This window comes from Sorex araneus, chromosome X, assembly GCF_027595985.1.
Source record: "Sorex araneus isolate mSorAra2 chromosome X, mSorAra2.pri, whole genome shotgun sequence".
Classification (NCBI taxonomy): domain Eukaryota; kingdom Metazoa; phylum Chordata; class Mammalia; order Eulipotyphla; family Soricidae; genus Sorex; species Sorex araneus.
Genome location: NC_073313.1, coordinates 285,582,383 through 285,609,550, shown reverse-complemented (window position 1 = coordinate 285,609,550; position 27,168 = coordinate 285,582,383). Strand labels below are relative to the sequence as shown.

The window sequence follows — 27,168 nt, the reverse complement described above, 5'->3', positions numbered from 1 at the left end:
TTAATTATGTCATTTTTTAAAACTACATGGTTAGGGAGATCAACCAACAGGCTGATGCAGTTTTATTACTGGCTCAATGCCAAGGGTCACTCCCAGAAATGGCTCAGGCCCCATGACGTGCCAGAGATGGAAGCGGGCATGTGCTTCCAGTCTCCCCACTCTCCCAGCCTCTAAACACAAGTCCAGGCCAAAATGCTAACACTGACAGATTCTTGAATAAATTTCCCTGATTTTTTTAGCTTAGTTTTTTGAGCTCTAAAATAATTCCTACTTGATTTCTACTATAGGGACAAATAAAGACAAACCGCAGAAGAGATGTCCAATCCCTTTAAGCAGCATGTCGTGCCTTCATCCTTCAGCCCAGTGCTTGCACAGAGTCATCTCACTTTATTTGAGACCCTTTTCATCAGCAAGCTGTGGTGCCCAGGATGTGACAGACACCAAAGGTAGTCTCATAGGGCCAGGAAATTTGCTCCATGGTTGGAAGCCTGCCTCCTGAGCTGGGGGAGAAAGCAGCTGGGATAGAAAAGGGATCACTAAGTCAGTGATGGTTGGAGGGACTGCTTGGGATGGGAGATGTGCGCTGAAAGTAGATAAAGCCTCTCAGTATCTGTATTGCAAACCATGATGTCCAAAAGTAGACAGAGAGTAAAAGGGAAACTGCCACAGAGGCAGGAGGAGAGGTGAAATGGGGTGTAGGGTGGGGATACTGTGGACTTTGGTGGTGGAAAATTTACACTGGTGGAGGGATGGGTGTTTGATCATTTTATTACTGAAACTGAAACATGAAAGGTTTGTAACTCTAAATCACTCGGTGATTCAAAAAGAAAAGAAAGAAAGAAAGAAAGAAAGAAAGAAAGAAAGAAAGAAAGAAAGAAAGAAAGAAAGAAAGAAAGAAAGAAAGAAAGAAAGAAAGAGAGAGAGAGAGAGAGAGAGAAAGAAAGAAAGAAAGAAAGAAAGAAAGAAAGAAAGAAAGAAAGAAAGAAAGAAAGAAAGAAAGAAAGAAAGAAAGAAAGAAAGAAAGAAAGAAAGAAAGAAAGAAAGAAAGAAAATTAGCCATATGCATAGAGAGCCTAGCAAACAAGCAGCAACATTATGTTAGCAGTGAAAGATGCAGAGACAAAAAATCATCTGTAGCAGGAAATTCAAGACATTTAATGTAAGATCACCTGTCAGCAGAATCTCCCCAGGGTCGCCCTCCGCACCATGTCCATCCCCTGTGAGGGAGGCTCGCCACTACCAGCGCATTTCCTGACAGGAAATTGCTTTTTTCTCTTTATTGAAGTCAAATTTCACAGAAAGCCAAGAAACACCTGTGCCCTCTCCCAGTGAGAGCAATTTTTAATTAGTCACCGTTGAATCAGAGCAGAAGCCAGAATAATTTAAACAGGGAAAGTTTAATATAAAGAATTATCGAGTAATGAGAGTCACTCTAGAGATGAAGAAGATTTTCTGAAACATTGAGGTGAAGGCCGGGGCTGGGGGTCAGCGGTCGCCACTTGCCTTGCCTGTGTGAGCCGCTCTGCTCAGTCCCTGGCATCGCCAGTGAAAGGAAAAGAGGAAATCATTGTTGAAAATGAGTTAAAAGTTTAAAGAGCTGAGTGTGGAAGTGATCAGATTTCAAGGTTCATGAGACAAAGTGTATCATGGTGTCACTTAGGGGCAGAGACACCCAGGGGACAGCTGAGAGGAAACTCCTCTCTGGGGCACAGTCCAAGGGAGCCAATCGGCCAGCTGAGCACCAAGCACACGAGCACTGCCGAGTTCTTCCTCCACAGGAAACTCGTGGGTCTCTAGGTCACTAGATCAGGGTAGCTCTGAGTCACCTCATGGGACAAAGTTGACACGACCAGACGGATGGGCGGAGGCTGGCTGTGCTATCTGGCCAGACCAGAGCTGACGAGGCCCCAGCAAAGGCAACTCCCAGAGACACTTTGCACGGGCCCCAGGGGAGAGGGAACTGATGGAGACGTCTGATCTGGTCTTATAATATATTCTAAAGAGAGGATTTTGCTTGTGGGTGGAACTTGTTAGTAGATGGCCACCCTGTCTGCACTTGGAATGAACTTCCCTGTTCCAAGCTAAGCAAATGCTGATTCTAGGAAACTTCCTGTAGTCAGACTGATAAGGTGCCACCATGTGTATGTGCCCCTGGGTCGCTTGAGCCTGCAGCAGAGTAATGATGAGTTTGCAGTCATGCCAATAGAAACAGGCTCCGGGACCCTGGGCCTAGTCTCAGGCTTTGGGGTCTGAGTAGCCGGTGTCATCAAGGCCTCCTTGGTCCCTGCGTGGGCTGTCTCCGTGCACTTGATTAACAGGCTTGATGCCTGTTACAACAAAATAATTCTCTCTAGGTGTCTGATAAATCATGAGAATTACAAATGGGGAGAAAGTTGCTCTTAACCTATGTCTCCAATGCTCGCAACTGACTGGGGAAAACAAACCAATGCACAAACATTGGGCCAGTGGCAAAGGCGTCCTGAGTCATTTTCACAAATTCATTCATGTTTGGTTTGGGGGCCACATCTGGAGGTGTCCCGGGCTGAACGCAGATGGGCCGAGTGCAGGGTCAGCGTCCTCCTGCCTGCTGTACTATCCCCCAAGTCCCCACAAATCCGTCTGTGAAGAGAACTGAGAGGGAGTCAACTGGCCACTGGCTCGTCCCCGCTCAAACAATAGCACTTCATGCAACCAAACATCTCTGCCGGCGCTATCCTGAGAGTGTCCCTAGGTCCCATCTACTGCCATGCCCTCCTCCCTGTCTCCAGCCGTCGACCCCCGCCCCTCGGGTCACAGTTGGACATCTCAGAAATATAGGCTCACAAGCCATTGGAGCCCTCTCGAGGAGGGTCCACGGAGGCCAGGGGGCAGGGGTAGGGACACAGCCCCGGGGACTGAACCACAAGCCTCACACACGTAAGGCTCAAGCCCTGAGTGCTCCACCACTGAGCTCCACGCCAGGCACACGACATGGGTCTCTAAAGGACTCAGCTCTGGTCAGTGCGATCCTACACAGCATTTAGGAAAAATAAAGCTACGATTTCGCTTGTAAATGGTTGGACATGGGAGGCTAGAGCGATATAGCAGCAGGTAGGGCATTTGCCTTGCACGTGCCCAACCCAGGTTTGATTCCCAGCATCCCATATGGTCCCCAGAGCACCACCAGGAGTGATTCCTAAGTGCAGAGCCAGGAGTAAACCCTGAGCATCGCCAGGTACGACCCAAAAAAGCCAAAAAAAAAAAATGGTTGGACATGGGGAGAATCATGCTGAGTGAAATGGGTTAGAAGGAGAGGGACAGACATAGAATGACTGCAATCATTTGTGGGATATTATATATATTGTATATATATATATATTTTTTTTACTGCATCACTGTCATCTCGTTGTTCATCAATTTACTCAAGCAGGCACCAGTAATGTTTCTATTACACTCAGCCCTGAGATTTTAGCAGCTTCTCTTTACTCGTCTTTCCCAGTGATTGGAGGCTCTTTCAGGGGCAGGGGAATTGTTACTGTTTTTGGCATATTGAATATGCCACGGGTAGCTTGCCAAGCTCTGCCATGCGGGTGGGATACTCTCGGTAGCTTGCCAGGCTCTCTAAGAAGTATGTATATATGTTTTACTGTATTTCGGATATATATATATATATATTAGATTTTTTTCAGTCTCTTCTTCCTTCTCTCCCCTCTTCCTCCTTCTCTCCCCTATATAATAATATTATATATATATATACATACATACATACCAGGGCACAGCAGGTAGGGCATTGCACATGGCCGACCCAGATTCGATTTCCAGTGTTCCATATGGTCCCCCAAGCACTGCCAGGAGTAATTCCTGAGTGCAGAGCCAGGAGTAACCCCTGAGCATCATTTGGTATGACCCAAAAAGCACTGTAGCACTTTTGTCCTGTTGTTCTTCGATTTTGCTCGAGCAGGCACCAGTAACATCTCCATTGTGAGACTTGTTGTTACTGTTTTTGGCATATATATATATTTTTTGCTTTTTGGGTCATACCCAGTGATGCACAGGGGTCACTCCTGGCTCATGCACTCAGGAATCACCCCTGGCGGTGCTCAGGGGACCATATGGGATGCTGGGATTCGAACCCGGGTTGGCTGCGTGCAAGGCAAACGCCCTACCCGCTGTGCTATCACTCCAGCCCCCTGTTTTTGGCATATTGAACATGCTATGGGTAGCTTGCCAGGCTCTGCCATGTGGGCAGGATACTCTCAGTAGCTTGCCGGGTTCTCTGAGAGGGGCGGAGGAATCGAACCCGGGTCGGCTGCATGCAATGCAAATGCCTTACCCACTGTGCTATCACTCCAGACTGGACCCAAAAAGGAAAAAATTAAAAAACACATAGTATAAAACTAATACCCAAGGACAGTGGAAACAAGGGCCATGAGGACTGGTCCTGGTTGGATGTTTGCCACAAGTGCTGGTGGGAGGGCATTGCTCTAGAGAAGGGATCACTTTGACAAAGATAGTTAGAAATGATCATGATGAAATAGGTAAAGGAACAAACATGATAACCTATCAGTATCTGTATTGCAAACCATAGTACCCAAGTGGGGGAAGGGATGGGTGGGGGAGAGAGAAGGAAAGCGCCTGCCATAGAAACAGGCTGGGTGGGGTGGGAGGAGGGAAACTGGGGACATTGGCAATAGGAGATGTACACTGGTGGAGGGACGGGAGTAGGAACACTGTATGACTGACCATGAACATAAACGTGTAACTCTGTATCTCAAAGTGAATCAATGAAGAAGGAAGAGGAGGAGGAGGAGGAGGAGGAGGAGGAGGAGGAGGAGGAGAAGGAGGAGGAGGAGGAGGGAGGAGGGGAGAGAAGGAGGAAGAGACTGAAATAAAAACCACTGTTTCAGACAATATGAATTTAGAAAGAAAAAAATAAAAGCAAAGCAGGAATGAAAAGAAAGTTCCTTTAGAGAATACAAACATGCTTTTTATTTATTTTTTTGAAGCACTTTATAGGACTTTTATTGGGTTACATCTTACAATATTTTTTGTTTTCTGCAAAAGATTCTGAATGTGTAGTAGTACTCTTTCCCAATCATTTCTGAAATATTCTAGTTGCCATAGCAACTCATGCTGATGATGGAATTTATATATAAAGCTTTCAGAAAAGAGATTTGCCAGAAAAGTCTTTAGAATTTTAAAAGATATTTGAGTATTTCTATAGTTCACTTTCAAAACATTTCTTTGCTTTTAAATTTTCTGCATTTAATCTAACAACTAAGATAGTAGTGATTTTTAAACTAAATATGTGTTCCTATCAAATTATTTACTAAGCTTATGGAAATAAATTAAAGGTCATTCGGTGTATCAATCTGAAATCTAATTAAATTTGGTTTTGGAGGTCCATTCCTGGCAGTTGTCAGGAGCTTTTCTCGGTATAATATATGGGGGTCATTTCCAGTGGTTCTCGGAGTGCTTATGGTTTAAGCGCCCCTTTCTTTCCCCTCTTTGCTGGTGCAGTGACCAGAGACCCACCCCTGCCATGTGCGGTTGTGACACGCATCAGGTGATGCTTGCAGAGAATCATGCTCCTTTTCGTGCCTGCTGGAGTGTCGGTGCTCGTGCATATTCAAACCTGCTGCAGTGCTCACGAGGTGCTTGCCGGGGCGGGCACTTCCTGGCCCATGGTGCTTGTGATCTTTACATTGTGCTTGCAGCAGCCGTAGCCCCTTTGCTATCGTGTTCACACTTGCCTGGTTGTGTTACAGCTCCAGAATCAAAGGCAGCGGAGGTGCCAGGCACGAGAAGCAGAACTGCCAAGACTCTTTCTCAGTGTATGTGGTGCTCCCAGGGATTGAACTCTTAACTGTATATTTATATGACATGTACTATGGGCTGAAGAGCGAGCAGAGCAGGTAGGGCACTTGCCTTTACTCTCTGGCACCCCATATGCTGCCCTGAGCTCCCCCGGAGTGATCCCTGAGCACAGAGCCAGGAGTAAGCCCTGCCTGCACAGGGTCTGGTAGAAACAACAACCAAATGTAGGCGTTCTAAGTCACCCGACAGATTGAAAAGGCTTTTGAAAATTTTCATTTTTTTATTTTTGCCATGGCCTCCCTTTTTTGTTGTTGTGATTACTGGAAGCTGCATGCATTTGGTCCCAGCTGCTCACACGTGTGGCTGCACTATCACTCCAGTTTGCACACTCGGCTGAGAGCTCATGCATCTGCTCGCTGGAGGCTGCACATATTGGCACTTGCACTCAGTTGGGTTGCAGCACTCACTGAGGGTCACGTGTGTTCAGTTGTGGCATTTGGATGCACTTGGCTGTGGTATGTTGGCAATGGCACACACTTGGCTGTGTTGTCAAGGACCCAGGCAGTATTGCTGGGATCATAGCCAAGCCAGGAGGCCAGTGCCCGGGATCATGCCAGTCTGTCACTCTTCCACAGCGGCCACCTGACCACTGACCTACACCTGGGCCCCCACCAAGGCATGTTCAGAATGATAGGATTGTTCTAGGTGGCATAGCAGGGGGGATGTACAATTTGGTACATTGTTCAAAGCCCACAGAATTGTGTATTACAACGACTCATCCTTAGTGAATGCAACTTTAGAAAATTAACTAGGATGTTGGAGGGTCCCGGATGAGATGAGAAATGAATTGGTCTCGGTCACAATTGCATGCCATCCCATAGTGAATGGGATGGGTAAAGAGCTGAATGAAAGTAGCTTTAGAAAATGATCCCTGGGTTGAAAACAATAAAGCTAATGATAAAAAGGAATTGCACATGAACTCTATAATCTATATTATTCTCCCACGGGGATGCAGGTTAAGAATTCTGAAAGCTGTTTAAATCTATATTAGGATTAAACAAAATATAAATAGATAATAGAAGCAATTTCTCAGTCAAAGAATAAAGTTATAAATCAACAAGGGTAGATAGCATGAATCCTATGAGACGAGGTTAGAATGAGCCCTTGTTTAATTTAACGTTAAAGAGATCTATCACCATAAATATATGTGAATATATGGGCATGCATGCATAGCCCTTCGTTCTGTCTAAAAGTCAAAGAAAGCCTAAAAGTAATGCCTCCCTCCTCAAGGGCTAGGAATCCAGACATATATATAAGACATATATATATATGTATGTATATATATAGAGAGAGAGAGAAATTTGGCTTTTTGGCCCTTTTGAGTCACACCTGATGATCCTCAGGGGTTACTCCTGACTCTGAACTCAGGAATTACTCCTGGCGGTGCTCAGGGGACCACATGGTATGCCAGGGATTGAACCCAGGTCAGCCACATGCAAGGCAAACACTATACTATCACTCTGGTCCCTACGAAGCTAGAACTTGGTTTCTGAAATCTATTCTTCAATAGAAGAAATCTGGGTTCTTTAGAGAAATTACTTGTTCTAAGGCTCAAGCAGAAAAAAAATACAAGATAAGCTGGGTGTGGGAGGTAGAATGTGTAACTATAACGTGAGGAAACAAAAGCAGAAAACAAAAGGGACAGAGTTGATTTGATGACCTCAGCTGGAATAATCTGAACATGTTTTCTATTCTGATGTGTACAGATCAGTTTTTAAATGATTGTTCAAAGGCTTAAAGATAAGGGGCAGAAAGAGAGCTCGAAACACGGATAACATGTTTGCCTGCAGGAGGCCTGTAGCCCATAACAGTTACAGTGCAGTACCCCCAGCACTGCTGAGTGAGTGCCTCCTTAGAAACAAAATAAAACATGAAGCTAGAGTGATAGTACAATGAATATTGTACTATTAGGTGGCTGACCCAGGTTCGATCCCCAGTACCCCATAAGGTCCCTGAGCACAGAGCCAGGAATAACCCCTGAGCACTGCTGGGTGTGGCCCCCAAACAAAAACAAAGTAAACCATTAAAAAAAAACCCTTAAAGCAGAACTCAACGGCCGCCAGTCTCATGGCCACTCTACACACGCTCAGGAGAAAATCCATTTCTGGACATCTCATACTTAACACCACTGATATACCAAGATTAGCTCACCATATTTGATGGGGTTTAAAATAGAAGGTGAAGCTCCTTAATGGCTACAATCCCAGAGACTCACAAACGAATCTCGGAACCAAGCAGATCCTGGCAGAAATGCCTCTGGACTTGCATTAGGCCACCCTTGCAGGGCCACCCCAGATGGGAGCAGGTGCTGTCCCTCTGCCTGTTCCCTGGGGACCCCGGTGGCCACCATCTTCCAGAATTCACTGGAAAATCCAGGTACGGGCCAGCAGTGATGACACATGCCAGGCCTCACGGGATAGGGGAGGAGCCCGTCCTTCTCCTCCCCCGCCCCAACAGGACCCTGAGACAGTCCCTGGCTACTCATTAAGCTCCTTAATGGCCATGATCCCAGAGACACACAAACGAATCTGGGAACCAAGCGACTCTTGGTAGAAATATCTCCAGACCTAATTATTAAAAGTTTAGAGCTCCAAAATTTTAGACATTGTATGCTATTCATGACTAGCAATAGAAAACAATTTGTCTAATGTTGCCTTTTCCACAGGTCTAAGTGTTGGGGGAAAATTCCCAATAACAATGATGAAACTGGTGTCAAAATATTGAATGTAATCAAAGTAGAGAGAGAGAAAAAGTTATGTGGAAATTTTCTGCCACAGAGGCAGGGGTAGAGGTGGGATGGGGGTATACTGGGGATTTTGGTGGTGGAAAATGTGCACTGGTGAAGGAATGGGTTTTTGATCATTGTATGACCGAGACTCAAACACAAAAGCTTTATAACTGTTCTCATTGAGATTCAATAAATAATTTTTTAAAAAAATAAATAAAAAATCTTTAAAAAGTAGAAGGCAACCAATTTTAGGGTGAAATACATTTATACAGATATAAATATAAGCGTATAAGGCTCAGCTATTAACATGCTACTAATCTCTTCTACAAGGGCCTAATGATTCCTGGGTGAAATACAACAATCTTCACACACTTTCCTCTAAGAAACCTTTTCTTAGATCATTTTTGGCAGATTCTTCGTAACAAACACTACAAAATAAACTAAGTTCTGCTTAGGGGGCAGAGTTCAGGGCTCAGGATAGAAATATCCAAAATATTATGGTGGAAAGGTGTAATGGTGGTGGGATTGGTGTTTTGAATATTAAATGTAATCAAATATTTAAAATAAAATATTAAATATTTAAAATAAAATTGGAAAAAAATAATTTTAATTTTAAAAAACAGGGATAAAAACTAAAACAAAATAAACTGTAAAGACTTGAAAATGGGATTGGAAAGATAGTAGAGCAGGCTGAGGCCTATGTTACCCATTCAGGAATTCAGTCCCGCACTGCACAGCTCCTGATCATGCTTGGTGTGAGCCCAGCACACACAAAAAAAAAAAACAAGAAGAGAAAAGCTGTGTGTTGGAAGTACGAACAGAGGAGGGACTGCCAGAGGTCTTGGGGAATAATATGCTATTGGAAACTATAGTTTTCCTGGCTGATATTACTTAGGGGGAAAAAAACGACATAAAAATGATTTGTTTTAACTGCATTAAAAACAAATGATTTTCTTGAAAAAAGAAGAATGTGGTGCTACTAGAAGTTTTCCCTAAAAGTTTGATTGGTTGATTTGGTTTTGGAGGACTGAAGCCACTTTTGTGCTCACGCGCAGGGGGGAAGCCAATAAAGGGAAAAGCTAGGCCCCCAGGCCGGGAAACAGAACACATTGCTGAGGATCAGGAGGTGAAGCGAGCGCAGCTGGCAGCTCCCCAACGCCTGCCTGGCACCGGACCCGCAGGAGCCGGTTGGGGCTGGCGCCGGTGCCAGGGCAAAGACGGCGCGTGCAGAAGCTCAGCGCGCATCTCGGCCTCACCCGAGATGCCACCCACCCACCCACGTTCAGCTGGACGCATGCTCAGTCAGAAACCTCACCGGCAGACGCCTGGACCTTTCTTTATCTTTTGTTCTTTTTTCCTCTTGGTTTTTGGACCACACTTCAGGGTGCTCAGGGCTGACCCCTGGCTCTGCACTCAGGGGACCACATAGGCTAGACCCAGGTAACCACAGGCCATGCGAGCACCCCACCCACTGTACTATTGCCCCCACCCCTCCTGGACCTTTCTGGGGCGCTAGGTAAGATTCTAACTGAACATGTTTTCAAGATTTAGTTGGCTTTATTAAATGATTCAAGAATCGCGGCCTGTGTAGTATAGAATATAGTACTGTAAAGAGATTGATAATAAGTTCGGACAGGGGGTGGGGGAGGGGAGGAAATGTGCACAGAGAAATAGGGCAGCAGGAGGGTGCTTGCCTTGCACGCGGCCACACCTGATTTGATCCTCAGCGTCCGGTATATTCTCCAGAACACCACCGGACTAATTTCTGAGTGCAGAGCCTGGAGTAACCCCCTAGCATTACCGGATGGCCCCAAATAAACAAAAACTGAAAAAGTTAGGACGTTAGGACTGGGGAGATCCTCAAAAGGCTGAAGGTTATGCTTTTAGTACATCCCCAGCACCACCCCAAAACTACACAACCAAGAATTACTCAGTGTAGATTTTTATTTTGCGGAATGAGGGTATACCAAAATCCATAGCCCACCCCTCTTCCTACACACATGCGAGATCTCTTGAGGCAAACTGGGAGGGGTGAGGGAGAGAAATTGCTTCCTCAAGCTGCCCAGGAAATTCCTGATTGGTTTTTTAAAATGTTCACTTTAAAAAGAGGCTGAAACCATGACTGGGCTAAGTATTAATTCTAGATAGGTCAGGAATGAGCGACTTACTGGGGGCCTGTTACTTTTTTGTAATACAGCCTAGTCTGTCATTTCCCTTGGTCATTATTTAAGCTAATTACACACAAAGATTTGGCAGTAATTGCAGATTTTGGCACTAATGGTCTCTCATTAAAAAAGGCAGGAGGGGCTGGAGTGATAGCACAGCGGGTAGGGTGTTTGTCTTGCACGCAGTGGACCCGGGTTCAATTCCCAGCATCCCAGATGGTCCTCTGAGCACTTCCAGGAGTAATTCCTGGGTGCAGAGCCAGAAGTAACCCCTGTGCATCGCCAGGTGTGACCCCAAAAGAAAAAAGAAAAGGCAGGAGACTTTAATATGCTTGGTGCCAGTGATCTCCAAGCTTAAAAATGATTCGTAAGGTTATGTGGATGCTCGTGAGTTATCCTGGGGAGGTATTGCTGGGCTCCCCAGAAGCCAACCAATGATCCTCAGCCAATGGACTGGCATTGCCATGAAGGGGCCCTGAGTCAGGGCTCTGCTGGGGCTACCACGGCAGTATGTGATGCAAGGTATTGTTGTGGTGTAAGGTTGGCTGCCTGCAAGATACGTGCCTTAGGCGCTTACTGATTTTCCAGTTCCCTATTCTATATGTTTTACCACGTTTCTACAAATGTCTTGTCTATAACAAGATGTAAAATTAGGAAGAATCAGACTTTTCAGTAATTCCAAAGTTCACTGCCTCCATCAGATCGTCCTCTACAACCCAAGTGAAGGGAGCGCTCCTGGAGTCAAGGCCACAGCACAGAGGGCAGGGCACTGGCCTTGCACACTGCTGACCAAGTTCGATCTCTGGCACCCTGTGTCATCCCCTGAGCACTTCCAGGAGTGATCCCTGAATGCCAAGCCAGGAGTAAGCCCCTAACATTGCAGGATGTGGCCCTCAAAAAAAAAACATTTAGAGAGAGCAAGAGAGCTAAAGAACCAATTTTCACATGCCACCACGGTCTCGATTGCAAAAAGAAATTGCTTTCTACATCCCAGGGCCCAGTTTTCCTTCCTAGCCACAGAAGAGTTTTTTCCAGAACTAGAATGCAGCTGAGTTGTGAAGCCCCTAGCCACACTAGGATAGATGAGGCATTTCCATGAATACACTGGTCATGACGCTTTACAACCTTTAAATTTTTTATTTCCCATTTTTAAAATGTGTTCTCAGCTCCAGAAATAATTTTAAAAGGGCAAGTACTTCCAGAGACTACTTTTAATTATAGCATAAGCATGGAACCAATGGGGGGTATTCAGTCAGAGTGGAAGAAAATGCTCTCTTGGCTTTCCTTCCACATTTCATCCCTCACTTAGTCCAAACCATTTTTCTGATACAGTACCATGGTGTGCTCCTGACACAGGGATAATTACTATGTAGTCCTTGCAAAGTGGGCCTGTGATTTGCACCTTTGCCTGGGAAACTTGCATTACATAACTGTAGGGGAAGGAAACCGACATGGGAGACCCACGCAGCCAAGGGAGCATTTCCAATGGAAAGTTGCCTTTATATGGGCATATCTGTACATTCTAAAATAGCATCTCCTTGATCTCGGGTTAGAGTTCCACTCTTTTAAATCTATAAGAAATATGTGAAGCGTGAATGTGTGTGATGATTCACAGATTTGAAATAACACCTACTCTCCTTCACTTCTAGCGCAAAATGTGTCAGTGAAGCCTGCAATTAAGAAAATCATCTCGGCCTGTCTTGCCACATGGATGATGACGTCAATATACACATCCTGAGCTGAAATGTATTCGGGAAAATGAATCCAGCAAACAGCTCAACTCTGTCTCCTCAGTACCCAGAGATTTGTGCAATGTCATCGGATCCTTGTCATCAATAATAACACTAATATGTCTCCTGGATGTTGGTTATCTTCTTTCTTTTGATTGCCTCTTTTTGATTCTTCTTATTCAGATTAGAGTTCCTATTTTTGAGATGCAGAGAGTTTATATAAATTGTCCAAGATCAGACAATTAATCAGTGGTAGAGCAGGGATTGAACCAAGGTCTCTCAAATTGAGATGTTCACTGCCCCCTTTTTTGGGGGTGCTGGGGGCACATATACCCAGTGGTTCTTAATGGTCTCTTCCGGCAGTGCCCAGGCCACAGGCTGGGGCTCCCATTCAATGGCCCTGCATGCAAAGCACATGCCCTCAGCCTTGGGAGCACGTCCTCTAACATCTGTACTCTTTTTTTTGAGGGGGTGCTTTTTGGGTCACACCCAGCAATGCTCAGTGGTTCCTCCTGGCTCTGCATTCAGGCATTACTCCTGGTGGTGCTCAGGGGACCATATGGGATTCCGGAGATCGAACCCAGATGGGCCTCGTGCAAGGCAAATGTTGTACTATCGTTCTAGCCAGAGATATCTGCACTCAGTTAAGTGGGCTTCCCAGCTTACTTAGAGGGTGCAGGGTCAAATGAAAATGAGGGCCCATGACTTTTAAAAGTATAAACGATTTCATGGTGATGCCAGCAGGACACTAAACCAAGCACAGGGCGCTGGTGAACAGAGGGCCCGGCCGACCATGGCCCAGGTGCCCACCAGGCTGACCCTGCTCATCAATAACCTCTCCCTGCTCAGTTGACTCGGGCGGGTACCTGTGAGAGGGGTCACGAGAGACACAAGCCATCTAGACAGTTTCTCATTCATGATTTCCTTCCCACCATGCTCAAGAGCAAACATAATGTGGCAATTTAATAAGTTTAGAATATCAAACCCTTTTGCGGGGTCTCTCTTTTTAAATTTAGATTTCCCTTTTTTAAAAACCAAACAAAATGACAAAAAAAAAACCACCTTTAGCTCTTTTCGGTCACAATCTCATGCACCCACTGTGTCCTGGATTGCTCCTTCCTGATCTGGTGACTTTCAGCTGCTCCCCCTAAGGGGGGTGCCCGGCCTCCAGAACTGTAGTCATTGCAGGGTCTTGATTAATGAGCCCTCTTCCTCACGGGATCTTCTTTGGAAGACCTTTCCCGCCTTTCTCTTAGCACCTTTATTCCAGGGGAACGTCTGGAGTGGTGGACGGCATGTTCAGTATAAACCATCACTGCCAACGTGTGTCCTGAGAACAAAGAGAATCTGTTGGCCTGTGGACAGTCACGAGACACCCAGTTTACATTTCAAGGGACAGAACTGGGCTCTGTGTGTGTGTGTGTGTGTGTGTGTGTGTGTGTGTGTGTGTGTGTGTGTGTGTGTGTGAGGAAAGAAGGTGAGGGGCTAACAGCCAGAAGAATGATGTGTGCCTTGGGTTGGGATCCCACCTAACTTTATGCCAGACTCAGACTCTCTCATTTTACTTCCCTTCTTGCTGTGATGTACCATAGCTCTTATTGCTTCAAATCTAATTTCTTCCTAATATGGAGCAAGGAAGGGAGAGGAGAACCACAGGTAGCTTCCTACTGGCTCTCTTCGCACTTCAGAATTTAAATGGGGACTCTGGGTATAAAGCTGAATGAGATAATAATTATTTCTAGTTTTGCTATGGTAGGGGGAAAATGACACAAGCAAGTATCTATAGTAATAGTTCTCAATTGTATCAGATACTCTGTTCTCTTTTTTACAATGAAATATGACTTCACCTTCCTGAAATTAAGTTGAGATATGATATTAGCTAGGCACACAGGGGAAAGAAGTGCTGTTTTTCCTTAACATAAAGATCTAAGTAGAAATTTAGAGGAGAGAGGCTGGAGAGATAGCACATCGGGTAGGGCAGTTTGCCTTGCACGTGACCCTCCTGGGTTCAATTCCCACCATCCCATATGGTCCCCTGAGCACTGCCAGGAGTAATTCCTGAGTGCATGAGTCAGGAGTAACCCCTGTGCAATGCTGGGTGTGACCCAAAAAGCAAAAGAAAACAAAAAACAAAACAAAAAAAACCTCTCAGGCTCATGCTTACAAGGCACTTGTGCTTACAAGACAGGGAGGCAGATGACCTTGTTCTATTGGGAGCACAACAAATACATAAATTTTTTTAAAAAAGAAATTTAGAGGAGAAATAAAATATAATTAGGGCTTATTGTCAAGAAATTATGAATAGATGCTCCAGGCCCCAGACTGGGCCAACAAGACTGGGGTGCCCCAGACAGAGAAGGTGCAGAGTCCCTGCCTTCTCCAGATGAAATCCCGGAGACTGGCTCTGGTATGTGGGGACTGGGACTATTTCTCCAAACCGCATGGGGGCACTGGACCTGGGTGGTTCCAGCCTACCCCTAAAGCAGGAAGTCACGCCCTCAACCCGCCTCTGGAGCCATCTTGACGCACTCTGCAGTAAAGAATCCGGGCTGGCAGGCACTGCAAGCCGGAGAATGCTCTGGACCCCAGACTGGGTCGACAACACCGGGGTGCCCCAGACGGAGAAGATTCAGAGTCCCCGCCTTCTCCAGATGGAATCCTAGTGACACTGAGCTTCTACTAACATGGCTCTGGGATGTGGGGACCAGGACTATTTCTCCAAACTGTACGGTCGCTTATGCAGCCTCGCGGCCTTTCGTGATACACAAAATACTGCTCAGGAACGGCTCCCCCGCCCCTGAGTGCCCATGATCCTGTGAGGCACACAAACCAATCTCAAAATGCAGCGGCTGCTGGCAGATATACTCCTGGACCATGTACTAAGCTACGGCCCTGTACAGCCCCAGGAGAGGAAGGGTTTTTGTCCCTTGGCCTTTTCCCCTTTGCAGCAGCATGGCGACTGCCAACTTTCAGAGCCAATTGGACAGAAAGGTAGGAACTTGCAGTGATGGGGCACTCGGGGAATCTCATGATGGGGGGGGCCAGAACCGGTCCTGCTCCCTGCCCAAACAAGACCCCGAGTGGCCGCTGATAAACAGCTCCTCTGCTCCTAACAGCCGTGATCTCAGAGGCACACGCAGCAGGGTCGAGTGGCTGGCACACTGACCCCAAGCACTGCAGCCATATTGTTTTCTGGCCCAGCTGTGTGACGCTCCCTCGACCAGCCCTTCCAGACCCAGCCTGCTCCTCGGCCCTGAGCACCCCAGGCTTCCCTCCCCTCCGGACTGCCAGCTGAGTGGCTGGCATACCACCCCCAACCCCCTGACCCTCTGTCAGGTTGTGGGAAGGGGTGTGACCTAATCGTCAGGGGGCATGGCCTAGGCAAAGTAGGCTTGGCCTCTTTCCCGGCCGGCCAAAGCTTATGACGCCACAGCAGATTGTCTCCTCAACATTGTGTCCAAGACTAACATCCTAGCTATTCGTAAGCAGTAGGACAATAAAACACAAGACTTCACATAAGGATTGAAGGAACATCTCAGTGGGAGGCCAGGTTCTACAAGGGAGAAATAAAAAGGCAACCGCCATTGACTGAGCCTATCCGCAATCTTTTTTCACAACAAGAGGGAACAGGGATACTCATGTTCAAGGTCCCTCTTCCATACCACCACAACAACATGAAGAAACAGAGCAAATCCCTACCCAAGCAGAGGACAATTAAAGGAGTCCAGAAACCTCAATTGGCGTTTCCTACAAACTTGAGCTCTCTGATAAAGAATTCAGAGTTGAGATCCTCAACATGTTCAATGAACTCAATGCAAATATTGACAACTTAAAGGAGGACCTGGCAGAAACAATACAACAGACAGCCGACAAAATATGGGATGAAATGAGAGCAGAAATAAAAAATCTACAAAAAGAAATGAAGGATTCAATACATGAAATAAAAAACTCTCTGGCTGCCCTCAACAATAGAATGACTGCAGTGGAAGACAGAATCAGTATGCTTGAAGATGAGCTGCAAGAGGCCTACAGGCAACAACAAACCATGGCTAGAGACCTCAAAATAGAGCTCTAGGGCGAATCAGAGTCCTAGGGGATGATTTCAAGAGGAACAACGTTAGAATCATTGAAGCACCAGAAGGACAGGGAACCAACCCCAATGAAAAAGCCACAGTCAAACAAATCATTGCTGAAAAGAGCTGGACAATGCAGGCATCCAGATTCAAGGCACCCGAAGGGTGCCAGCTAAAAGAGATCCTAAAAGAAAAACCCCAAGACATATCATAGTTACAATGATGGACGTCATCCAGAGAGAAACAATACTGCAAGCAGCAAGGTCGAAGAAGGAAATCGCATACAAAGGAGCACCCCTTAGATTCACAGCAGATCTATCAGAGGAAACCCTCCAAGCCCAAAGGCAATGGTGGGATATAGTGAAAAAACTCAATGAAATCAACGCTTCACCAAGAATACTTTATCTGGCTAAACTCGCATTCAAACTTGAAGGAATCAAACACTACTTTGGGGATAAACAACAGCTCAGGAACTTCATAGACTCAAAACCAAACCTAAAAGAAGCACAAAAGGGGCTATTGTAAGACAGGAACAACCCCTACAAGCACAACAAACCCTTGCACAAAGATGGCACAAAATCCCATAACAATAATCTCCCTTAATGTCAATGGTCTAAATTCACCAATTAAGAGACACAGACTGCCAAATTGGATTCAGAGACTGAACCCAACATTCTGCTACCTGCAAGAAACACATCTGAATAGCCAGAACAAACACAGACTCCAAGTCAAAGTATGGAAAACAATCCTGCAAGCAAACAACTCCCTCAAGAAAGCTGGGGTGGCTTTACTAGTATCAGACAACATAGACTTCAGGTTGAAAAAGATTAGAAGGGATAGTGAAGGCCACTTTTTATTGATCACAGGATATGTACATCAGGAAGAAATTACACTCCTAAACGTCTACGCACCCAATGAGGGACCAGCTAAATACCAGCAACAGCTGCTAACAGACCTTAAGAAGGACATTGTGAGCAACACAATAGTAGTTGGAGACTTCAACACCACCCTATCGCCTCTGGACAGATCAAGAAGATTAAAACTCACCAAGGAAATACTGACTTTGAAGGAAGAAACAGAAGAGAGAGGGCTAACAGATCTATACAGGGCTTTATATCCCCCCAAAAAAGGAATACACATTCTTTTCCAGTGCACATGGAACATTTTCCAGAATAGACCATGCGCTGGGCCACACAGAAGCAACAAGATAGACATTGTACCAGCTATCTTTTCAGACCATGATGCACTGAAGATAAAAGTTAATCATGGAAAGATGCAGAAAATCAAATTAAACACCTGGAAATTAAATAGCTCAATGTTGGACAATGAGTAAGTCAGGAAGGAAATCAAGGAAGAAATCAAAAGGTACCTGGAAACAAATGAGAATGAAGGCACGAGCTACCAGAACCTGTGAGACGCAGCTAAAGCCGTTTTAAGGGGAAAATTTATAGCTCTGAAAGCATATCTCAGGAAGGAAGAAAGGGCCTACATAAATAACTTGACTTCACAGCCCAAGACCTTAGAAAAGGACCAACAAAAGGAGCCCAAACCAGGCAGAAGGAAAGAGATAATAAAACTTAGAGCAGAAATTAATGACATGGAAACCCAAAAGACAATCTGAAAGGTCAATGAAACCAAGAGCTGATTCTTCGAGAAAATTAACAAGATTGGTAAACCACTAGCAAGACTCACAAAGAAAAAGAGAGAGAGAACCCTTATAAGCCAAATCAGAAATGAAAAGGGGGACATCACAACAGAAACCAATGAAATTCAAAAGATCATCAGAGACTACTTTGAAAATCTGTATGCCACGAAACAAGAGAACCTAGAAGAAATGGATAAATTCCTCGACTCCTATAATCTCCCAAGGCTGAACCAAGAAGACCTGGAATACCTGAATAGTCCAATTAACATCAAGGAAATTGAATTGGTAATCAAAAGTCTTCCCAAAAACAAAAGCCCAGGTCCAGACAGATTCACTAGCGAGTTCTTCCAAACATTTAAAGAGGACCTAGTGCCAGTCCTTCTCAAGCTTTTCCAGGAAATTGAAGAAACAGAAACCCTTCCAAACAGTTTCTATGAGGCTCATATCTCCCTAATACCAAAAGCAAACAAAGACACCACAAAAAAAGAAAACTACAGGCCAATATCCCTGATGAACACAGATGCGAAGATTCTCAACAAAATATTAGCAAATAGAATTCAACAACTCATCAAAAAGATCATATACCACGACCAAGTGGGATTCATCCCAGGGATGCAAGGATGGTTTAACATCTGGAAATCAATTAACATGATCCATCATATCAACAAAAGAAAACATAAAAATCATATAATCACATCAACAGATGCAGAGAAAGCATTTGACAAGATCCAAAACCCGTTTATGATGAAAACGCTCTCCAAAATGGGTATAGAAGGGGCCTTCCTCAATATAGTCAAAGCCATTTATGACAAGCCTACGGCAAACATCATCCTCAATGGGGAAAAACTAAGAGCCTTCCCTCTGAGAACAGGGACGAGACAAGGATGCCCACTCTCTCCACTTCTGTTCAATATAGTACTGGAAGTACTTGCAATAGCAATTAGGCAAGAAAAAGATATTAAGGGCATTCAGGTAGGAAAGGAAGAAATCAAGCTCTCACTATTCGCAGATGATATGATACTACTTAGAGAACCCTAAAACCTCTACCAAGAAACTCCTAGAAACAATAGACTCGTATAGTAAAGTTGCAGGCTATAGAATCAATACCCAAAAGTCCATGGCTTTCCTATATGCAAATAATGAGAGAGAAGAAAGTGACATGAGAAAAGCAATCCCATTCACAATTGCGCCTCAAAAAATCAAGTACCTCAGAATCAACTTAACAAAGGAGGTAAAGGACTTGTATAATGAAAACTACAAAACGCTACTTCAGGAAATAAAAGAGGACACGAGGAAATGGAAAGACATCCCCTGCTCATGGATTGGAAGAATTAATATTGTCAAGATGGCAATACTCCCCAAAGCATTGTACAAATTCAATGCGATCCCTGTAGGGATACCCTTGACATTCTTCAAAGAAATGGAGCAAGCACTCCTGAAATTCATATGGAACAATAAGCCCCCACGAATAGCTAAAGCAATTCTTGGGAAAAAGAAAATGGGAGGAATCAACCTCCCCCACTTCCAACTCTACTACAAAGCAGTAGTCATTAAAACAGCATGGTACTAGAACAAAGGCAGAGCTGCAGACCAATGGAACAGGGTTGAATACTCTGACACCCCCCCCCCAAATATATGATAATCTAATCTTTGATAAGGGAGCAAGAAATGTGAAGTGGAGCAAGGAAAGCATGTTTAACAAACTGTTCTGGCAAAACTGAACAGCTACATGCAAAAATACCAGAATTCCAAAACCGCGTGGCTGCTTTTGCAGCCATGCAACATCATATGCTCTTCATTATCAGCAATAGAAAACAAATGATCTACTGGTGCCTTTTTGATAGGTCTGATTGTTGGGGGGAAAATTTCCAAATAATAATAGTGGGCTTTCTGTCAAAAATTGAATGTAATCAAAGTAAAGAGAAAGTGAAAATAATCTGCCACACAGGCAGGGTGGGGAGTGGGATGGTAGGTACTCTAGTACCTGGTGTTCTTGGTGGTGGAACATGTGCACCGGTGAAGGGATGGGTGTTTGATCATTGTATGACTGAGACGTAATCCTGAAAGCTTTGTAACTGTTCTCACGGTGATTCAGTTAAAAAAATTATGAATAGATTTTTCCACACCCATCAATGTGCTGAAGAATATTTAAAATTCACTATATCACTGTATCACTGTGATCCTGTTACTCATCAATTTGCTCAAGCGGGCACCAGTAATGTCTCCATTGTGAGACTTGTTGTTACTGTTTTCAGCATATTGAATACAGAACAATTTCTTCATTCTATGAAATCGTGAGAAATATTTGTCCATCCTGGCCACAGCCAACAAATGCAGCTTAGTATGCATTCTATTGTAGTAATAGTGCAAATGACACACTCAGTTTCCAGACATATCTGCCCTTTTTGAGAACATAGGAATTCTCTTTGGACTTCCTTTCTTTAGTCTTTTTTACTTTCTTTTGGGTTAGAGTACCTAGTGATGCTCAGATGTTATTTACTCCTGACTCTGCACTCAGGAATTACTCCTGATGGTGCTTGGGGGACCATATGGGATGCTGGGGGTCAAACCCGGGACAGCCACATGCAAGGCAAATGCCCTGCCTGCTGTGCTATCACTCAAGCCCCCCTTCTTTAGGATTTGATAATGGGACAAGATATGTTTGCTCAACTAATGGCTGGAAGTTCCAGGCTGGCGAGTCTGTACACGACTAGCACCAGCTTGCTCATCATGCGAAGCTATTTTTAGGTGATGCTATTTTCAGTACTCACATCAGACTCATAAAGGCCCCTAACACATAGTGATTGAGGTTTGGGGCAGAGAGTAACCATGTCAGGTGCAGATGAGTAATTGAGTTGAGTAAAAAGACCTGGAGTTTGTGCCATATTTAAATTTTAAGGATGAGGGAATGATGGGTGTGGTGATGGGGTAGGTTGCTAGGAAATGTCAGTCAGCCTTGCACTTGGCTTCCTAGTCCATTTTGCCCCTCAGGCTGGATTCCTTAGGAGCATCGCTGTGTTAACAACATTATTTTAAGTGGCTTCAGGCATGGCAGGAAGGGCTGTCTGTTAAACTATTCAACAATCCAGTCTTCTGGGTTCCAGACTCCACCATCTTAGTGAGGCCCAGAGCGGCTCCTTCATCTTGGTGAGGCCATGTGCACCTCACGGATCTTAAGTGAGGTCTGTAAGAGCCACTAAACTCTGTGCCCAACTGTCATTTGCAGACCACAAACCCGGCTGCTCAGCTGAGCCTCCTGTAGCGTTTCCTGATTCTCGGAAGGAAGCTGCTGGATCAGATGGCGGTTTTCTAACACCACCTGCACAGGATTAAAACACAGATTTAAGACCAAACACTCATTTCCAGCAAAGGCAGCTTGCCATGGGGCACCACACCAAGTGCTTGGGCCTGTTTATTCTCCCCATTCATTCTCCTTTTAACTAAAACTTATGGTTGGTTAGAAGAAGGTGGCTCGTTCTAGAGTTCTTTCTGTCTGTCTCTGTCTCTCTGTCTCTCTCTCTCTCCCCCACCATTTCATTGAAAATTTGTTGAAAAGAAATTGTCCTTCTCATGGTATCACGGGATGCAGTTATTCCTGCTACGAGCAGTGGTTACATCCCACTCCAGAAGGGAAAAAAAGTCATTTTGCCATTTAGATATGAAATGCATGGTATTTTTGATAGCAGTAGCCTTTGATGGTGATTTTAAATCATAGAATTTTTTAAGAGGATGATAGTGACAAGAAAATGAAGTTGGTCTTTATTAACATCTATTTAATATTGCAGTGAACTGTATGACATGTCTGCTTCTGAATAAAACCCCTTCATTGAAACAATACCTTTTCTGATTCAAGGATGGGGACTCTGATGCTGGAAAATGTACACTGGTGGAGGGATGGGTGTTGGAACACTGTATGACTGAAACCCAATCAGCTTTGTAAGGTGATCACAGTGATTCAATTTAAAAAATTATAAAAAAGAAAAAAGAAAAAAAAAGAAATTGTCCTTCATAACACACTAGTTTTCCTTCACTTGTTTTTTCTAAGTATCCCTAAATAAATTTCCTTAATATTTTTTACTAAAACTGCTCCTGAGTTCTTTCTAAAACATGAATGTGAACCCAAAAACCCAGGGGTCCCCAACTTCAGCCCTATTGAGAGAACATGACATTTCTGAGATCCAGTGTACTAATATTTGTCTATTTCTGCCTGTTGAATACAAAAGTGAAACCCAGCAGGGACCCAGAGGAAACGAGGGTCAAGGGTTGCTTCCTCACCTGCCCTGTGACAAGCTCATTCAGATCAATCTGATGTAGGCAGGCAGGGAAGGACCCAATGAATTCCTGGGAAGTCATAAATCAATAGAGCCAAGGCTGCAAACACAGGAACCAAGGCCTGATAAGACCCTCACCTGGCCCCAGCAATAGACCCAGAGAAGCCTGGACCCCCTCCGAGAGAAGCTACAGCTGCAGAAAAAGGCCAGGAAAGGAACCGCTCCCAACCCTTGGCAAACTCCCTAGCATCGGACTTTTACCAGGTAGAGGTAGAAGCCCCACACGAAGGCAGGTTGGAGAACCCTATAAAAGCCTTCTTGAATAAAGGAAGCGCGCATATGCTGCTGGGGCCCGTGTGCTGCTTGTGCCACGTGGCCAAGCATGTGTGGCATCCGAGCACACATGTAGCCTGCATCTCCCCTCTTGAGATGTGGACTTTTATGCTTTCCTTACCAGACACTTGTAGAAATGCTGAATTCTAACCAAAAAAAGAACAAGGAAAACATAGTTGTTTGTTGAAATTTCAGTTACCACCCAACATTGACCAGACATGTCTGGGGAGTCCAGCGAATGGCTCATGTGAAGTGGAGAGGAGAAAGACAGTCACTTTCTCCCCATGCGCCTCTGCCACCCAGGACTCAGGGTTACTGGGTTCTTGTCTCGCCTCACAGAAAAAATAATTTGGGAGTAGACAAGCAGTGAAGTAAAATGGATTTTATTTGGAAGTTTTGAAGGGAAGGAGTGATGTAGGCAGGTAGACAGGGAAAGGCCTTCATCAATAAAATTTAGGTCAACAGAACTTCTGGAAGGAAAATCCTAAGACTGATCCACCTGTGGATATAGGAAACAGACCTGATAAGACTGTCAGAGCCCCTGAGGAGATTGGACCCCTCCCCATGAAGCTCCTCAAATCCTGGACCTCTCCCTTAATCTGATTAAAATATGATCCAGCCCCGAGAAGACTCCAGAACTAGCAGATTAAGACAACCTGAGAAGAGCCTATAAAAGACACCTTGAACAGAGGAAGGGTGCGCATATGCTGCCCTTGGAGTCCATGTGCTGCTTGCACCCACGTGGCCGAGCACATTTGTCGCCTGAGCACGTGTGCTGCCCACTCCCCTCTTGAGATGTGGGCTTTCATGCTTTCCTATCTAATGCTGGGGTATGTCTAGGGGCTCTCTCTTCGTTCTCAGAGAAGCCCACGTTCTCTTTTGAGCATGTTTCTCCTCTCCCCACCCCCTCTCTCTTTCTCCCTCTCTACCCACCTGTCTTCCTCTCTCTCTCTCTCTCTCTCTCTCTCTCTCTCTCTCTCTCTCTCTCCTGTCCTCTCCTCTCCCCACCTCCTCTCTCTTCCTCTCTCCCCAACCCCTCAAAAACCCTCCAAATAAAATCTATTTTACTTCACTGCTTGTCTACTCCTGAAATTCCTTTCTGTGAGCAAGACAAGAACCCAGTAACCCTGGGTCCTGGGTGGCAGAGGTGGATCAGGAGAAAGTGACCATCTTCCTCCCCCCGCTTCACATAAGTCACCTGTGGGGCCCACCAACATCAGGAGGAAGAGAAAGTGGGACAGAGTGGAGAGTAACACGCTCAAGAGAGAATCCAGGCTTCTCCAAGGTCAGAGAGAGCCCATGTACACACCCCAGCATTAGACAGGAAAGCATGAAAGTCCCATCTCAAGATGCAGGCAGCATGTGTGCTCAGCCACGTGGGCGCAAGCAGCACATGGGCTGGGCAGCATATACTCGCCCTTCCATCCTTCTGTTGTTCAAGGCAGCCTTTATAGGGTTCTTCTAATCTGCTCCCACGTGGTGCTTCTGCCTAGGTCCAAGTCCATTGCTAAGGAGGTTGCCTAGGTGGGTAGGGTTGGGTTGGTGATGATGGTCTTCTTTAAAATTCCTTTCCTGACCTTTTCTTTCTGTTGGAACTTCTCTGGGTTTGTGGCTGTATGTAGGTGACAGTATTATCAGGCCTTAGTTCCTGTTTGTTTGTGTGTTTTCCTATTTTCTGCAAGGTTGGCTTTCATCAGTGCCTTGGGAAGGGGCCTTCCCTATTGGCCTGCCAGCCTACATCAACAAGAGTATTTTGCTGCCAAAACCAGACAATATTTAAATGGGAGGGGCTGGAGCAATAGCTCAGCGGGTAGGGCATTTGCCTTGCACGCGGCTGACCCGGGTTCGATTCCCAGCATCCCATATGGTCCCCTGAGCACCGCCAGGGGTGATTCCTGAGTGCAGAGCCAGGAGTGACCCCTGTGCATCGCCGGGTGTGACCTAAAAAGCAAAAAAAAAAAATTTAAATGGGAAAAAAATATTCAAAACAACAAGGGAAAATTAAGAAGAAAAATTCCTTCTGCATCATGACCTCTTATATACCACTTGCTCCCTTAAAATATTTTCATTCAAATGCATCTGTTCTAGCTAAATCAAAGCCCAGTTTCTGGTGGCTCAGCTCTAAAGGCAACTATAAAGAAAGTATAGGGGCAAGGTCAGGGGGACAGTTCCCTCAGGGCATGCATAAGGCCAAGTTCAATGCTCAGTGCCATCCAGTTGCTGACTGTGACCCCAGGGGCACAGCAAAAAGCCTACAATCTCAGAAAAATACATTTGATTACTTTTGAGATAGAAGTGATCATCGAAGCCCTGGCCAAACAGGGTGTTCAAACTCAGTACATCAGGATCCTCCACAAGCTGTATTACGGATTCACCACCAGGATATCTCACCATTCTACAAGAAAGTGATCATCCACCTAAAGAGAGGGGTTCGGCAGGGTGATACCATTTCTTCAGTGCCATCCTTGAGAACATCATGCGACGACCGGAATGGGAAGGAATGGGAGTGAAGATAGATGGTTGGCAACTACACCACCTCCGCTTCACTGATGACATCATTCTCATAACATCAAACATTAGCCAAGCAGCATGAATGCTGGCCGACTTCGACCATGAGTGTGGAAAGGTTGGACTGCAGCTCAATCTCATGAAGACTATGTTCATGAGAAACAGATTAGTTCCTGACATTCCATTTGCTCTCAATGGAACGAACATCTCTGAATGCAGCAGTTATGTGTACCTAGGTCGAGAACTCAACATGATGAACGACCTGGCACCTGAGCTGCGCAGGAGGAAGAGAGCAGCGTGGAATGCCTTCAAGAGCGTTGAAGAAGTTGTTAAGAGGACAAAGAACCTCTGGCTCCGAGCACATCTTTTTGACTTCACCGTTTTTACTGCACTAACATATGCCTCAGAGGCCTGGACCCTAGGAAAACAGGACGAGAACGCTATTCAGACCTCCCAAAGAGGAATAGAAAGAACTATGCTTGGAATATCATGTTTCACTCAAATGAGAGAAGGAATCCAGAGTTTTGAGCTCTGTCCACAATTGAGGATCAGGGATGCTGACTCATTTGCCAAGGTGTAGAAAATCAGATGGGCTGGACATGTAATGTGATTTGAAGATGACCACTGGACTAGAGCCGTTACCGACTACATTCCACGGGATGTCAAAAGAATGCCTGGCCACCCACCTACGAGATGGTCGAACTTTTTTGTCAAGACCCTGAACAAACAGTTTGTTGCTCTTCATGTTCCTGGAGCAAGCAGATGCCATTGGGCTACACTAGCATGTGACAGGGATGAATGGAAATGTTTCTGGCGCCCACTTGAGCAAATGGATGAGCAATGGGATGATAGGTGATACAGGTGAATCGCCACAACAAAGTGGGAGGGGGGCAAATGGGACTATAAGATAGTGGGTAGGCAGGCCAAGGCAGGCCAAGTTCGATCCAGGCATCTCATTTGGTTCCACACGCACTGCCAGGAATAATTCCTGAAAGTAGAGCCAGAAGTAACCTGTGAGCATTGGCTGGGTGTGACCCAAAAAGCAAGGGAGGGGGAGTACAAGGGGGAGGTGGGAACGTGGAGATAAAATGAGTTTGAACCCATAGTACAAAGGGAAAAATGAGCTTCAAAAGGGGAGACCACTTACTCCTGGATTCTTTAGCCCGTTTGCATTCGCTTTTATACTTTGTTCAGAAAGCACATGGTATTTTACACTCTGATACTCTGAGATACTCACTTGATTAAAGAATAACCATTTTTGAGAGCACAGTTCTTCCACAGCACCACATTGCTGGGCCCTGGTGTTGAACCCTCTGGTCCAGTAGCTGAGTATCACTGGATGTGGACCCTGGGCCCAATGAACACTATTTAAAAGTCAAATAATATAAAAAAAATTTTAAAGAAAGAAGCAGCTTGCAAGAGAGGAAGCACATCTGCAATATGTGCAGAATCGCAGGGGCCCAGGGGATAGATAGTAAAATAACCAAGGCAGTTGTCTTGCATGGGGCCAGCCAGGGTCTAACCCTGGACACCCCATATGATCCCTGAGTTCAGCTAGCTTGAGCCCTGAGCACAGAGATAGGAGTGAGCCCTGAGCACCACTGCATGTGGCCCCAGAAAAAGTACAGAATTGCACACAAAATAGGAAAAATCAATGTGCTCCCCCTCAACTTCAAGTACGCCTTCATAAAGAGTGCTCTATTTCGGGTGCATCTTGGAGAACGAGGGGGTGTTTCCTAGGCTAGAGAGAAGGGCGCTCAAGGACAGGATGCTCAGAGGTAAGAATAAATCTGTCCTCTCGCCTTCCAGGATGTGAGGCTCTACAGCTGCCTTAATAAATTCTCTTGTTTTTCCTACTT

General features: G+C 45.2%; 1 pseudogene; it reads left to right on the top strand.

The window, feature by feature from the left end:
• The window catches only part of LOC129399564 (uncharacterized), a 742,397-nt pseudogene extending 716,232 nt beyond the window's left edge, over positions 1–26,165 (top strand).
• Positions 26,166–27,168: the final 1,003 nt, after the last annotated feature.